The following is a 15,464-nucleotide window of genomic DNA, read 5'->3' on the forward strand; positions in this document are numbered from 1 at the left end:
GAAAATCCCTTCTCAGTCACACCAAAAAGCATCAGAAAGCCCTTTCCTCAGGCCCTTGTGGTGCTCACTTCCTGCTCCAGCCTCTGGGTAGCAAGGGCATTGGCATCTGTTACCATCACTCTCCTTTACTCAGTTTGATGCCTTAGGTTTTAACTTTTATATTTTTTAAACCCTGTACTGCCTAGTGTGTAACTGAAGTTTCTTGTAGCCTGTTAACTTCTGCTCTCTCATGCTAGGTAGACATAACAAAGCCTCTCCAGGCCTGCTCTCCAAGGATACTCAGACTGTCCTAGGCCCAAAATGTGTAAACCAAAACCTCTGAAGGGGGGCAGGCTTGGGGAAACTACATCATTGACTGAAGCCTTAATTGGAGAATTAACTCTGATATGCAAATGACCCAAACTTACAAAAGTGTGAAGAACTCGTGACCTGTTGTCTATCTTGGGGTCCATTTTTACAGTAGCCTCTGGCTCCCCAGGGTGTACATTTGAAGGCCCTTCAAATAAATACCTACCTTTATTCCCTTATTCTTGTCTAGACTCTGTTTTAGGTGGCCTCTTCAGGCAACAAGTTCACTGAGTTCAAGGAATCCAAACACATATCAACTCACAGCTCCAAAATCTCTCCCAGGCACATAAGTGTCAAATGCTCTGAAGTTTCAATCTGCTGTAGATTGTATTTGACTCAAGCTGCCACTGGCTGATAAGGACCTCAACAGTTGAGTCAATTCTGTTTTAAGAGATCTTTTCCAGAATAATTCTGTCATTTCTGAGTGGCCAATAACACTAGAAGATTCCAGTGTTTGAAAGCTTGTTTTAGACAGGTTGCCAGTTCCTGAAGTGTAAACCACCTGGATTAATTTTTAACCACATTCATTCCAAGAATGTGGAGTTAAGTGGTTCCTAAATCACTAAATCAAGTTCAATTCATAAACAAGTGGTAACAAGTGTTCCTAGCTACTTTGATGAGGATGAAAGAGAGATTCAAAACTGCCTCTTTTTCTTTTTTTTTTTCCCCCTAAGGGCTTGTGTGTTGTATGGGAAGCACATATTTACCCTATTTACAAAGACAGTTTGTTCACTGTCCCAGTCTTCATGTAGTCCAAGCAATCTCTCTTGTTAGCCTAAACAGACACATTCAAATTAATTCAATGCATGGAGAAAGCTCAGGGAATAGAATCAAAACAGTAACAGGAATACAAACAGCCTTTCCACATTAGGATAGCACCTCTTGATCTGCAAGACAGTTTATGTAGCCAAGGCAAGTGTGAAGTAGATCTGTATTGACAAACCAGCTGGCCAGGACTGTCCTTGGAAAGCCACCCTGAGTGACCACCTGGAGGGCAAAGTTGGGGGTTTTCGGACATTTGAGTATGAGCAGCCATGAAATCACAAATGAAATACATGATCTAATTATAGATGAAGGTACAGTCATGTTGGTCACCCATAAATTCCTTTCTAGTCAATGTGGGTGTCTATATTAGGGATCCTGTGTAGAAATTACTGTTTCTCTTGGTTGAATATAAGGGAAGCTAGCTCCTTGAGCCCATGTCAGGAATTCTGATGATTCATGATCAGTCAGATCCTGCTCAACCCATCTGCAGGCACTCCTCAACTTTATTGGACACAAAATCTATATCTGTAACTTGCAATCTGATGCTGCAAGAAATCACCTCTTTTTCCACTTTTTTTACAGCTCATTGATTTGCTCTGCAGCTCCAAATACATGACACCCTTGTCCTGGGCTATTTAGATTTCCCTGTCTGGGTTAAAAAATAAAAGCTACAGTCAGGACACTATTTCTTCCAACCAAGTCAGGGAAACTTTCTCTCATGTGAGGCAGTGTTTGACAATGTGCGCAACTAAAGTCTTCAGCTCTGTCCTGAATATTTGGATTTATTGCAATTCTCAGCTGTGCTCAGTGGGATTGCAATTCAGAAAACCAAAAGAGTAGAGCATAATTCTCTTCTCCCATCCCAGGCTGATAGCCCAGACTGCACCTTTGCTCCATGAGACTGTATTTATATGGTTTTTGTATGGCGAGATATTTAATCTGCAAGAGAAATACAGGTCAGAAAACGCAGGGGCTGTTATGAATATGATGATGTTATTACTGGAATCTCTATGATAAGACAAAACAACAAGTGTGCTAGGTACCAGACAGATACGAAATGAAAAAATTAATCTGAACCCCAAGAACTTAGAGAGACTGTTGTCACATCCTGTAAAAAATCATGCCCCAATAATTACCTTTCACTGTACAGCACATGGAGCCTGGGTAAACCAAGTGGAATTTTGCCCTCTGCTAAGTCATATCAAGTTGTGCTAATTAGGAAGCTGCAGCTGTTTCTGATTCTTCTACTAAATCACTCAGTCACCTGTGAGTTACCAAGCCACGCTTATCAGCCATGCTTATCCACTGTGTGTAAATACTCTGGAACTCACACTGAGTTTCTCCAGGCAGTTCTCAGCTCAGATAAAGCTGGTTCTCTCCTAGCTGAAAGATATATCAGAAAGAACTTGGCCTAATGAGGATGCTGCCAAAATAACAAGTAGGGGATTAATTTCAATGTTTAACAGCAGACAGGGTGACTGACTTAGTGACTGTAGGTCTGTGGAGCAAGAGCAGGGAAAAGCAGATTCAGTCCAAGGAAGTGCTAGGGCAGCTTCCTCAGATAAGTCAAAAAGCCCAAGTTTGCACAGAGAGGTTTAATATATTTATGCATAGGAAAAGTTTTCTAGCTTTCAGAGCCTGGAAGCTTTTACAGAGGCAGAAGAACTTGAGTGGTTGTTTAGAAACAAGATTCCTGACATACTCTGCTCACAGCACTTTGGAAATTGCCAAGATGAGCATCCAGCATGGTATGGCTGCTCTGCTGCTCCTGTTCCTGGAAAAATATGAAATGGAAAAAATCTTTCAGGAAAGAAGGGTAATCAAATTACTCTCAAAGTCATATGAAAGAGACCTCAAATCAGTGAATCACCATTCCTAGCAAGTAGCTTTCAAGTAAGTCACTATTTGGCTGCTTTGGTTCCAGTGACTCAGCAGCTAACCTTTGGTACATAGCTGAGCTGCTGCCACCAGCACAAGGGAGGGGGTACACAAGGCACATGGGATTTTGTGTGACAGAGGGTGCCCTTCTCCAAAAATGCCAGTCTGGATAGCAGTGATGACTTCACATTATCCCCCTTAAGGAAAACCTATACATGGTAAATACCACTCACGTCACAATTAGTACTAGGGTTTGAGCTCCTGAAAATACTGCACATCAAAGCTTGTGCTTCTGTGGCAGCTATAAAATGTGCATAAATATAACATACATTTTCCTTTTCTCCTTCCTGCCTGAGTGTACTTTGGCCCAGTTATTTCTCTGTCAGACAGCAATTTATCATCAGCAGTAAGTAGAAGAAAAAGGCACAAAGGAGAAGCACGTGAGGTCAAGTGCTCCTGGGTGCCCAGAAAGACATACCCAAAGCTTCCAGTGGGAGCTATAGGACTTGGCATCATTATATCATACAGACTTTGCTGTGTGGGGCTGTGTACCTTTGCCATATGTAGCTCTGTGTGCCAGTGCTTGCTGGTTTATTCCGCAATCTAAGCTGCACAGCTGCTGGAACAAACACAACACATGTCCCTGATTTTGTTTCCATGCCCTGCCTATAAACAGAGAAAATGGTCAGACACACTTGGCTCTCCATGAATGCAGAAAGAAGCCAAAATATGTTGGATATGAAGTTTTATAAGTTACTTGGCATCATTACCCTTCCTGTGCAGCAGGAGGAGATGAGGAAAAGCATCCTTGATCTGCAGAGCAGGATTATGACCCCAGCTGGGATAGATCTATAAGGTGTTCCTGCAGGGGTGCTGCCCACACACCACACCTACCCCAGGGTGAGGGAAGGATAGAGAACAACATGGTGAAAGAGGCCCATGTCCTTGAGAGCCAGCTCCACACTGAGCAGTGGAGTCCAGGGCAAGCCATGCCCAGGTCTCCTCCTTCCCTGGCTGTGAGGTCCATGGGACACCTCGTGAGGCTCCCCCCAGAAGACTCAGGTAAGTTTATACCCACTACCTGTAGGTAGTATTCATGTCAGGTTTGAGTATCTCTTTCCAGATGTCACTACACCAGCTCCTCTGTGGTCAGCCCACTTGACTTGTAGCAGGACAGAAGATACTCCTGACCTCCTGCTGTGTAATGAACCCCATGAGCTCCTGAAGCCCTGGTGGAGGGGAGAACAAAACCTCAGCACTGCAGATGAGACTGAAAACTTCACAAAGAAGTAATTTTGCTCTGAGAAAGTAGCACTGGAAAAAGCTCTCTTTTCTCAAAATTCCTTCTGCATGTGAAATTTTCTAAATAGTATCTTGCAAATGTTGCATTTCAGCATCTCACCAACTCTCCAATTTTGATTTCTCTTTCTTTTTCTCTTCAACCTTTTCTAAAAAATATCTTTGCATGCTGAAGATTAATAAGCTGATTTGGGAACACTGCTGATACATGGCTATCTTGAGTCAGAGGAAAAACTGTTATGCTTGTAGTTCATGCCATTCTCTCACTGAATTTTCCGGGCCTTTAAGAGAGGCATCAGAGGAAAAGTTTTAAGTCACATAATTTGTGCAGTATAATAATAGGCCTGGCTGAATATTCAAGTTAAAACAGAGCACTGATTTTGGCAGAAATAATCCTATTTACAGTAACAAAGACATGTCATGTATATTTATCATTATTCACAGCCTCTGTTGCCTTCACTCTGCTTACCATCCCTTCCACATCTGACAAAAAGCAACCTAAATTTATATAGATTCTGATTCACTCAATAAAATGTTAATCCCTATGAAGTGTAGTTCAAATGCAGCTCGCGTGTAAGTCTTCACTTGGCAGTTGCATGCCCTTATTTAGTAAAATCCCAGGAGCACAGAGCACTCAAAGTTGAGTATTTTCCCATTGTAATTTCTGGTGCATGACAAAGGAGCCTGGGAATTTCACCTGGCCAATTTACAAACTCTTCCAGGTTTTTCTAAGGAATGCCTTTTTTTTCTTTTTAAATACTAAAAGTTTTTCAGTAAAAATACAGTCAGATTTATTTAGGAAATATGGATGCCTTCAATGCAGACGTTTATCTCTATGTTAATCATTACCTCTTCATTTCAATCAGCACAGAGCTATAGAGTCTTTAAGGTTTTGGCCATCTCATCATAATGCAAATGCCTAAAAAAAAAATGAAGTCCTTGTTTCTCTCCAAAGCTTAGACAGAGTCTTCATCAAACATGTCTGCAGCCAAATGGGAGTAATCACAATATTTTTGCTCATATTCAGCAGCACATATCCATTTAAAATACATAGATATATGTATTTCTAATTCTAGTTAATGAGATTTAATGTTTTTATACAAAAACATTTTTATTAGCAGTCAGCAATAAAAAGGTATTTCATTGTTTTACCAGTATAATCAAATACAATGCAATGCATCTGAACCTAACCAATTGAAAATCTTTCCCTCTGCCTTACTGAAGGTTGAGATGGTCATTAATGGCTTTTCCTAGCCCCAAATATTTTACTCTTCAATGGGATTTCACAGCTATCTTTTTAAAGTATTCATCATTGATTCATCGCCATCCAAGCCAGACTGAGTTATGACAGGGGTTATGTTGATATCAGCAAGGAGGAAAAGGCTCCTGGTCCCACTTGCAATGTGTGTTCTGATGTCATACACATCCAGAAACACCAGCATATCCTTCAGTTTTCCAGTAACACACTGGAAAGTTAATTAATTTACCTGAGCTGAGTGGAAACTAACCTGACACTAAGCTCTGTTTTGCTAGACAATTAATTTGTTATAGAAGGAGAAGTTTGTTCCACTAACTTGCCTGACATCCCCTGTTTGCAGAAATAGGTTTTCTTAAACAGTCACACACAAAAAAAGCCATCTGTTCACCTCTGTGTAGAACAGAAGTATATTTGATAACTGCATTAGTCTAGGGGTCAGTCTACTCACCAAAGCCTTAACAAAATAAATGTAATTGGTATTTTTATGCTAACAGAGCACATTCCTAGATTAAAATGGGATGGGGATTAAAGTGTTGAGGTTATTTTAATATTTGCTCTTGCCCCTTTCTTCAGATTTTCTAATCTTTTTTCTTTGAGTCTTTTAATGTTCTCTGTTGCCACCAGCACTCACCACTCACCAGTGGGGCTTTAGGTAGCTTAAACCTTCAGGCTTTGTCCTGAGGAAGAGGTCCAAAAACTCCAGCTACATCTGCTGCTAGGTGAGATCTGCAACCTCCATAAAGACATGAGAAGAAACACCCCTTTTTCCATAGCATGTAGTTGAGGTGCACTTTACTAATCTAATGACATCCTAAAATGATACAGCTGGAGTTCCTGAAACTTCTTAGCAGTTATTTGCTTATCAACAGCTCAGCATTTTCTTCTGTCACTTATTCCACAAGTTTGTTTATAATCTCAAATTATCTGATCATATGGATGTCAAGTTCTAGTCTGAGAGACCTACCTAAGCACCTTCTGTTAGCTGGTGGGCACTCCCAAAGGAAGCACTCACTACACTTTGAAGAGAGTAGCCAAAGAATGCAGTCAATATGTTCCTATCTCTTTCTCAAAGTTATACCATGGAAAACTAGTTTAGAGGAGATGGCTAACTCCTAAATAGCTGGAGATGGATGTACACTCCTACCTGCTAAGTAACATCCTGTAAGGATTTAAGAACAATTGAGCTTTCCTACTAACAGCATATGGTTGCCAAAGATCTTTCTGGGTTTCATAAGTAGGGTAGAGCTTAATACAGGGAGAGGAGCCTTGAGTGGAGGATCTGCCACCTGCTTTCTCCCAGCCTCCAATCTCACATATTTATGTTGTGAGCTCTCCATTGCATGGACCATCTCTTGCTACACACAGGTGCACTCTACTTCAGGGAGATCCTCTTCCTATAACAGACATGTACTCAAAGCAGTACAGTGGTTCAAATTATTAATAATTGTGGTGACAATGATGACAATAGACAACAGTACACTGAGAAAGTTTTGGGAGAAGAGTCTTTGGCAGGTAGGCCACTTCTGGCACAAGGCTGTTCCATCCAGCTTTTGTCCTGAGTTCCACCAGATGTTCTCAAATCCTTGGGTCAGATTTTGCCACCTAAATCAGACAAGGGAGCCTGGAACACCAACAGTGCTTAGTGCCAACAAATCTGTAGTGTAACACTCATCAGGATCTCAAAGCTGGACTGACCTGTGGGGAAGATGCTAGTCCTGCTCACAGGGCAGGAACAAAGCACTGGATCTTGGATGGATAAAGAGGGGTGCTTTTATTTTCCAACAGTGCTCTGGGAACAGAGAAGCTTTTATTCTGGAACCTTGTTATCTTAGAAAATATTACTGACCTGATTGCTGTGGATACTAAGGAGGTTCAGGCCAGCTATGGAGCAAGTTCATTTATATCATCTGATAAAGGGTTTTTATTTTTATATGGCTTTTGACCTCAGTTCTAAAGGAAATGTCAATCCCCACTGTAATGTGAGGTCCAGGGCATGCAGACACATTAGACATTTCCATATCAGCTGCAAGACCTTTAGCAGTACACACAGATGAGCAGGGCTCTCTAGCACAGTGTTAAAGATAAGCAATGGACAGCTTGCTTGTCAGCAACAGTGGAGAGAAAATCTTACCAGCAACATTTTACTTTCATCTGCCATGGGATGACAGATGAAGCATGAACAGACACCTGAAGGAGGGGGAACCTGGGGAAAGGCATAGACTGACATCCAAAGGTGGGATCTTTCAGCTTTGCTGTGTGAGAAACCAGTACCCTGTTTTGGTCCTCCCAGCTCTGTTTGAGTGTCCCTTCTGTTTAGATTACTCCCTCCTCCTGCAGGAAGCTTTTGGGGCAGTGACCTACAGCTTCTGCTTTCTGGAAATAGATTTGGAAAGGAAATTGTACTCTAACAAAGTAGAAGATGTCTTAGACCCAAATGCTTCTAAATTCCTGTCGCCTTCCCCTGGCACAGCAGGTGCTTCTGTGCCATGACCTGACCTTGTAGCACTCAGCTCCTCTTCAGAAGCAAACTCAAACCCCACATTGCTATGCAGCTGCAGAATAAGTAAAGCATTAAGAACCAGGCTGTGTCCTGTATAGAAAACAAGTTAGCTGGGTTTGGTTTTTATTGGACAATATACTGAAGTCCCAGTTCCCTCTTGCTGCAGCATTGTCCTCTGATCTGCAAGCTGTTGACTGATCTGCTTGCTGCTCTCTGAAAATTAAGACACCACGTGTCTGGAATCACAGCAGGCCTCACAGGAAGCTGGGTTACCAGTTTCAAGAGAGCCATGTAATTAGCAGGCAGCCTACCACCATCACACTAAAATCAGAGTTGCTTAAGAGGAGACAGTTTTCATCCCAGGTCTTCAATGCACTTGACAGTCAGTAACTTTGTTATTAAACGAGGCAACAAGGCACTGAACATTCGCATTTCAGAGAGGCAAACCATCTCAGCCATCCTGAGTTCCTAAAATATCACCACAGTTCCTAAATGAGAGCAGGGCTCTAGCTTCAAATGCCATGCTTGTTTTCCTGGCCAGCTTTATAGCTTGGGGAATTGAACAAGCAGGTAGCAATGTGTGGACGGAAAGCATAGGCACTCCCCAGGGATCCTGCACAAGCTCCAGGCTCCTGGCAGGGGGATTCCCTCTCCAGTGGGGCTGCTGCAGATGGAAGGACCAGACACAGCATGGGAAAGCTGGCCCCCGCACTTGACCTCTCTTTCATCCCAGCAGAGCCAAGAACAAGAAAATGGCCTTGCAGAGGAGGAACTCTAGGAAAAAAATTAAAATGGGAGTCAGAAAAATACAAACTCTAAAACACACAAAAACTGCAATGGCAAAACACCTGCTGGGACTCAGAATGGCAAATTAGTGCTGCTGAAAGGAAATGTAATCCTTGCTTGGGGTTTGTACTCGGATTTTTAAATCATTATGAAAATGAAGCTTCCTCCCAAATACCAGTTGCAGACACACCACAATTTGTTGTACATGGGGCAAAAGCTCACATCTCCTTCTCCCCCATTCAGGTTCATGACTAACCTTTCCCACACCATGGGGCTTTGTGAAGTCTGACTGGCCCTGACTACACTACACAATTAAGTGACACTGAAATCTTTGCTGCAAGCTGAATCCCTTCTCAGCGTGATGGGAATATAGGCAGCTTTGGAACTGGTTTAATTGGCAAACACACCAAAGGATGGTTGCCTACATATTAACATCTGTTGCTATTTATGTGTGTGCATAGTGATGCACATGTAGACTTTTCCTCTATTTTTCAATATTCCTGCAACTCTAGCACTTGCCTTACATAAGATTTGCCTCATTGGCAGATGTCTGCTGAAATTTATTAGGAACAGCATATTTTTTTAAAAATTAACTGAGATATTTATAATTTTCAAATTTAATAAAAAACAACCGGAAAATTATTATATAACCATTAAACTAAATTCTTTTTCTTGGACATTTCATGTATGGAGAAAAGCTACAATGGAAAAATCAGATTATGGATCCAGAGAAAAGGTAAGTCTCCTTCCTCATGTATAATAAGATTGTTCTGACCTCTAATTTTTCATCCCTTCAAATTCACTGAAGGGCTACACTTTGACTGCTTGATTCAAAAACTGACGTGAATGAGGTCCCTAGTACAGAAAAAGAGCCTGATGAGGACAGGTTTACAGTCCAGCTGATCATGGGAACTCAGTTCACTTCTGCAAAGTGCTGTTTTATGGCTTTTCCCTACTAGTGTGAAAAAAGAGATTTGCTTTGCAAAGTGACAGATAAAGCTGTTTCTGAGCAGACTTTTCTCTCTTCTGAGAATCTGTAAAAACCATACATCTTGTACAAATGTAGATCAGGGTTGATGATCATTTAATTGTTCTCCCTTTCTCCCACTCACCCTTCACACCTCTTTTCTTCTTTGCCTGCTTTGCCTTCCTTTTCTCCTTCTTCACCCAGCTCCAGCTTCCTCCTTGTCACCCTTATGGCAGAGGTTGTGCATACTGCTGCCAGGTCTGACCTCACAGCTACCCAGACTTCCTTTTTAAATCCTTATTTCAGGATTAACAAAGCAGAAAACCATTTGCCATTAAACTCTATCTGCTTTTCTTCCCTTTCTGCTCTTCCCCACCAGCAGCCAAGTCCCCACTGTGCCACATTTAAAGGAGAGTTCACTTTCTTAAGTGATATTTTAAACACTTTTAGCCCATACTATCAATACTCAGTATTCCACTCATTTGGGGTGGATTAGAGTGAAACAACACTGAATGATTGGTTTATTGGATTTTTTTGTAGTTATACATATGTAGGGTTTATTGTAGAACAATTTGGTTGCACAGGAAACAGGTGTGTAGCCATTTTGGTTGCTGTTATCTGCAGTAATATGACAATAAAAGCATTAAAATATCACTTAAGAAAACGTGTAAGAAAGAAAAGTAAAAGAGTAGAAAAATCTCACCACACATAGGCCTTGTGAAGAGGCACAGCTGTTGCAATTTTGACATTTATTGGTCAAAGTGATGGTCACAGTCTTAGTGAAAGCAGGAGTTACAGACTAGACCAATCAGATGGTGAAAAAACCCCCAGAACACAAACTCTGGTTTATATTCACTCAGGCTCAAGCAGGAATGCCCAAATACCTCCCCTGGGGCGGGGAGTTTCAACTGGATGATGTAATGTTGCAAAGTCTTTGACACCTTCTAAGAAGATACAGCTGCCTATTGCATCAGTGCAGTTGAGTCCATTACAGCCCATGGTGGCCCATCAGCAGAGATGAACACCTCCAGGCTACTTCTGAGTGTTCTGGTACTTCCCCAGCAGGGGAGTTAACACATTTGAGTTCACTGGAGTAAGGACAAGGGGATTATTCTCGCCCCACAAGGTTTGCCGCTTTTGTTATCTCCTTCAACACCAGCTGTAGCCTGAGGTGGGCTGTGCTCACCCTCTGTGCCTTTGCACATCGGCAGCTTCCCCCCTGAATGTTTGAACCATCAGCATTCCAGTCTCTCTTCCAGTATTGCTTGTGGATTCATTCTCCTCCCTAGATCTGGGATGATTGGACAACAGTATGCCCTTTATCTTATCTCAAGTTCCCGTCACAATCCAAATTCCAGTTATTAGACATATTTGGGGAGGCGTGGAATTCGGTGCTCACAGATGTCCAGCTATGTCTTTGCTGTTTGCTATGGTGGGCAAAAGTCCTGCAATGATTTTAGCAATGTTTAACAATTTCTGTCTCTCACACATAGCTTACTGCAATTCACAAGTCTTTGCAAATAGTTATAAGGCACTAAGTAAGAGTCACAGACCAACACTCACTTTGGAGATCCATGCAGTCTCATCCATTTGTCATCCAGCCCCCTCCAACTGTCTTCCCAGATGAAGACTAGAACAGAATTTATACTTTATGAAGCCCTAGAACAGAAATCAGGCTTTATGAAGCTAACCTAAATATAGATCAGTAAGCTGGTGAAATCTGCAACAGAGTAAGAAAAATGAATGAACTCAGTGAGCAGCTCCATCCAAACCCCAGCCTAAAGAGCCTCAAGAAACCACGTTAAGATGGGAATCTGAGTGAGATTTATGGCCTTCAGCTCCATACCTGGGGCACTGAGGGCTGGTGAAGGCTAATCAGCCCACTCAAATCACTGCAAGTACCTCTGAGCTTCCTCTGTGTGGTCTGGAAAAAAAGGAACAGTGGGGGGAGCATGTGAGAGTGATTGGCTCCTTATCAAAGGAAGAGAATGCCAAGCAGGGGAAGGATCAAAGGAAAATGCACATCATCATTTATGCTGGTTCTTCATTCTTGATAGCAGAGAAGTATCTAGTGGGACTATAACCCCTCTGGGACAAGGACTGTGGCCTAGATCTGCAAATATGGAGATATACTGAATTCCCACTGACATTTCTTTGACCATTAGGGCCTAAATATCTTTGCTATAAATCCAAGCACCTAAAAAATGTTTCCTATATTTATTCTCATAACTACGCCTTGTATATAATTTATGCATACACATGTGTGTGCACCTTTGCAATTTTACCTCTGGTGATGTAAAGATGTGCCTCAGCCTGGAAAGCCCAAAGGAAACATTCCCTGGCACAGGTTCTCAATTTTCCATATTGTTAAATTGTCACCATAGTGCTGGCAAGCACTGTCTCTGATAATCCCCAGACATGGCTCAGGCTTGCATGTGGAGCTAACACCATTGTCAACAGACAGACTGGATGTGGTCAGGCTACACCATCTGAAGTTTGCCTGGAAGAGATGGGCCACCCCACAGCAGCTGGGCTCAGCATCAGGGAACAAGTACAGATGTGTGCCTTTATCCTCATCCAGCCACAGGCATTAAGCAACTGCCAGGGCCACAAAGATCTGCGGCAGGAGAGGAAACATTATGTCCAGGGCTGTTGCTACAGGAATTTCTTCCCATCATGGAGCCAGAGAAACATGTGTGGTGCCCCAGTATCTCCAGTCCTCAGTTCACCCAGAGATTCAGCAGGAGACTTGGACTGTTTAATAGTAAAGCTTTGCTACCATTCCAAAGTACATTAGAAGCTGAAGCAGCCCTAATCAAGCACAAATGAAAAGAAAGATACTCCACTGCCTTATTTATAACCTCGTTATTAGGAGTCAAAATGCTTTGCAAATGCACTGTCTCCTCTCCTGGTGACAACACAACACACGGCGAGGAGCCCCTTGCCCTGGGCAGGCGCTCAGGATGATGCTCCTCTGGCTTCAGCAACATTGGTCTGCTTGCTCTGCACGTTTGAGTTATGAGTCCTAAGTGATACAAGGCATAAAGGAAATAGATGAAGAATTCAAACCCACTTGCTCAGTTAGCTAAGCTCTAGCCTAGACCAGTTCTTTCAGCAATAGCTGTGATTTGTCCCTACTTCACCCTCTCAGTGGAGTACAGCACAGGCAAGGGCAGGGGTGGGGAGGTGTTGTAAATAGAGGTGAAGCAACCAGGTCTCAACTCCAGATCTGATGCCTGAACCACAGAATAGGACTTCTCATGGTTTACACAGAGAAACCAGGCTGAGCTGTTCTGTTCAAACAGTTTGGGTTCAGGGTGCCTTTGGGCAGCTGAAGTGCAAGGTACTGTGAGAACAGACTGTATCAGTTTGATGGCAACTGTCTCTTCACAACCCCCTATGGCTCCTATGGAAATGACCTGTCTGACCTTTGTATCACCACTTCACTCCAGCTTTCATCTTCTATTTTCGTATTTGCCCTCAGGGGGATTTCACTCCCCCATTCTCCTTCCACCACATGCTGGCTTGGAGGAACAAGAGCCCCAAATTAACACTGAGCCTCTGTTCTTGCCTATCTTTTCTCCCTAGTCCATTGTAGTTGTGCTATAATATAAAGACTTCATCTTGTATAGCTCCCTGCCAAGCTGATACTCCCACTCTGCTAGACAGTTTGTAAAACCACATAAAAGCTCCCTTGCTCCTAAAAGCTCATAGCAATTAACTGTCTGCTTAATATTTATATATGATCCAATAGAAAATGGCAGAATTAGCAACAATTTGTGCCTCTTGCCCTGACTTCAGTGCTCCCACCCATGGAACATGATGACTTCTCTCCCATTCAAGTGTCGTCCAGACACTGTTTGTCTTTAGTGATGCAGGCAGAATAAAGGTGCACACTGTCATGGCATTCCCAGGCCACTGAAACTCTCACTGCCCATGCTGGTGGGGCAGGATTTTGTCTGCAGCTCTCACCTAAACACACACCAGTAACAGCCTCCTCAGGAAATACTTCCTCACTACTGCCAGACTCTGTCACTAAATATAACTCCACTGTTATCTGTGAAGTGTAGAGGAGGCAGAGTGAAAATCTATCAACAGGAGTATTTTAACTCCATGCAAAAATATCTTTCAAAAAATAAATTTTGAGGCTGGGGGTGGTAGCAGTTTGTTTATATAACATGTTATTTTTTGATTAGCAGCTGATTAATAATAATCAAACCTGACTGTAGAAGCAATAATTTTATGGGTGAACTGCTTTCAAGCCTGGTAAAAAATTGGGTTCAGGTTTTGTATTTAGGGCTATCCCACATGTTTTACCAAAGGAAAAGCGGGGAGAATCTACAAGGCTCAGTGCTCAGCTGGAAGGTGCAGAAAATGGGGCCAGTAGACAGGCACAAACTGGTACAGTCTTGGTCCTCTTGCAGTTACACACACACACAGAGCAACATCCTGGGGACAGTGGCTCCACAGCCACCTCAGGAAAGAAGGAGCAGGATGGAGATTCATGGATACAGCTTCATTCTTGTCAGTACCTCTGCTTGTAATAAAGGCAAAAGACTAGTAAACTGCTTGGCAAAACCTTCCCATTCATTCTGTGGCACAAACTGAGCTACTGAGCAAACTCTGCTGCACACTCTGTGAATGGCTTTGCATTGGGAAGTCAGTTTGTTCATTCAGATCAGATGGCTGGTTTGAGGCTTTTCTTTAAATGAGTGCTGGACTTAAAACAAGCCCATTGCAATAAATAACACCTGATGAAGCAATAAAGCCAGCCTGATTTTAATTTCCTGATAAAACTCTGTCCGTTTTCTCTCCCTTCACTGCAAAGAATTTGCAGGATCTGTCTCTCTATGGTTAATTTTAATTTTCCGGTAATGTGATTGCCTTATAAAAAGTGAAATGCTGCTGAAAAATATGTGTATAGGATTTGATGTGTGTGTCAGACTAGGAGGAAAAAGCACTGCAGCTTTCTCTCGTATTTATGAGATGATGTGTGTTTACCCACCTCTACACACCATTCTCCATATTTCATGGACTGAGTGCTTACAACTCCCATCAAATTAGAGAGAGTTATTGGTGTCCTTCACACCTCAAATAAGTAATCATATTAAAGGAAACTCATGCAGAAATTTTATGGCAGCACAGGACACCCATCATCTCCTTTTCCAGGGACATTTTCCAGTAGCACATTTCCGTTTTCCAAAGCACAGAGAAGGTTAACAGGCATGGAGTTAGACTCTGTGCTCAGGTACAGGCAGCAGCCTGTGGTACAGCTCAGACCACAAAAATTCCTTTTCTGAGTTTAATCTCTTTGCTTAAAAGGATGTTTTCTAGGTTAGGTACCAAGTAGGCAGCATCTTGGAACCTCCCCTGAAATATTTGCCCTAATTTCTCTGAAGTCATGGCTGTTGCCTGAAGTCCCTCTTCTGTACCAGGAAAACAAGTAGACCTGCACTAAAAAGCAGACCTAAATCTGACCCATCATCTTTGCTGTCTCCCTTGGTACTGCTGAATCTGAAAAGTGCCTCCGATTTCTGAGATATTTATCTAGGAGAAATGAATGGACAAAACCTCACTATAACTTATTTTGCAAGTATATCAAAATATTGCCAAAACATTTCCAAAGAGGCACCTTGCAAAATTCATGCTTTTTTAACCTTTTC

General features: G+C 42.3%; 1 protein-coding gene and 1 long non-coding RNA gene across 7 annotated transcripts in view; both read right to left on the reverse strand.

Moving 5' to 3' along the window:
- TMEM65 (transmembrane protein 65) overlaps positions 1-15,464 on the reverse strand; it is a 109,039-nt gene that overhangs the window by 29,292 nt on the left and 64,283 nt on the right. The gene's annotated exons all lie outside the window — the stretch shown is intronic.
- LOC138105451 (uncharacterized) lies at positions 2,152-12,023 on the reverse strand. Of its 2 annotated transcripts, XR_011148477.1 has the most exons (6): positions 11,365-12,023; positions 10,505-11,246; positions 5,140-5,209; positions 4,073-4,220; positions 3,544-3,657; positions 2,152-2,887 (listed from the first exon to the last, which is right to left on the reverse strand). It is a non-coding gene; the product is annotated as an uncharacterized lncRNA (long non-coding RNA). The 2 variants fall into 2 exon arrangements; XR_011148476.1 differs by lacking the exon at positions 5,140-5,209.

Source organism: Aphelocoma coerulescens, chromosome 2 (genome assembly GCF_041296385.1).
Source record: "Aphelocoma coerulescens isolate FSJ_1873_10779 chromosome 2, UR_Acoe_1.0, whole genome shotgun sequence".
In the NCBI taxonomy this organism is placed as follows: Eukaryota; Metazoa; Chordata; class Aves; order Passeriformes; family Corvidae; genus Aphelocoma; species Aphelocoma coerulescens.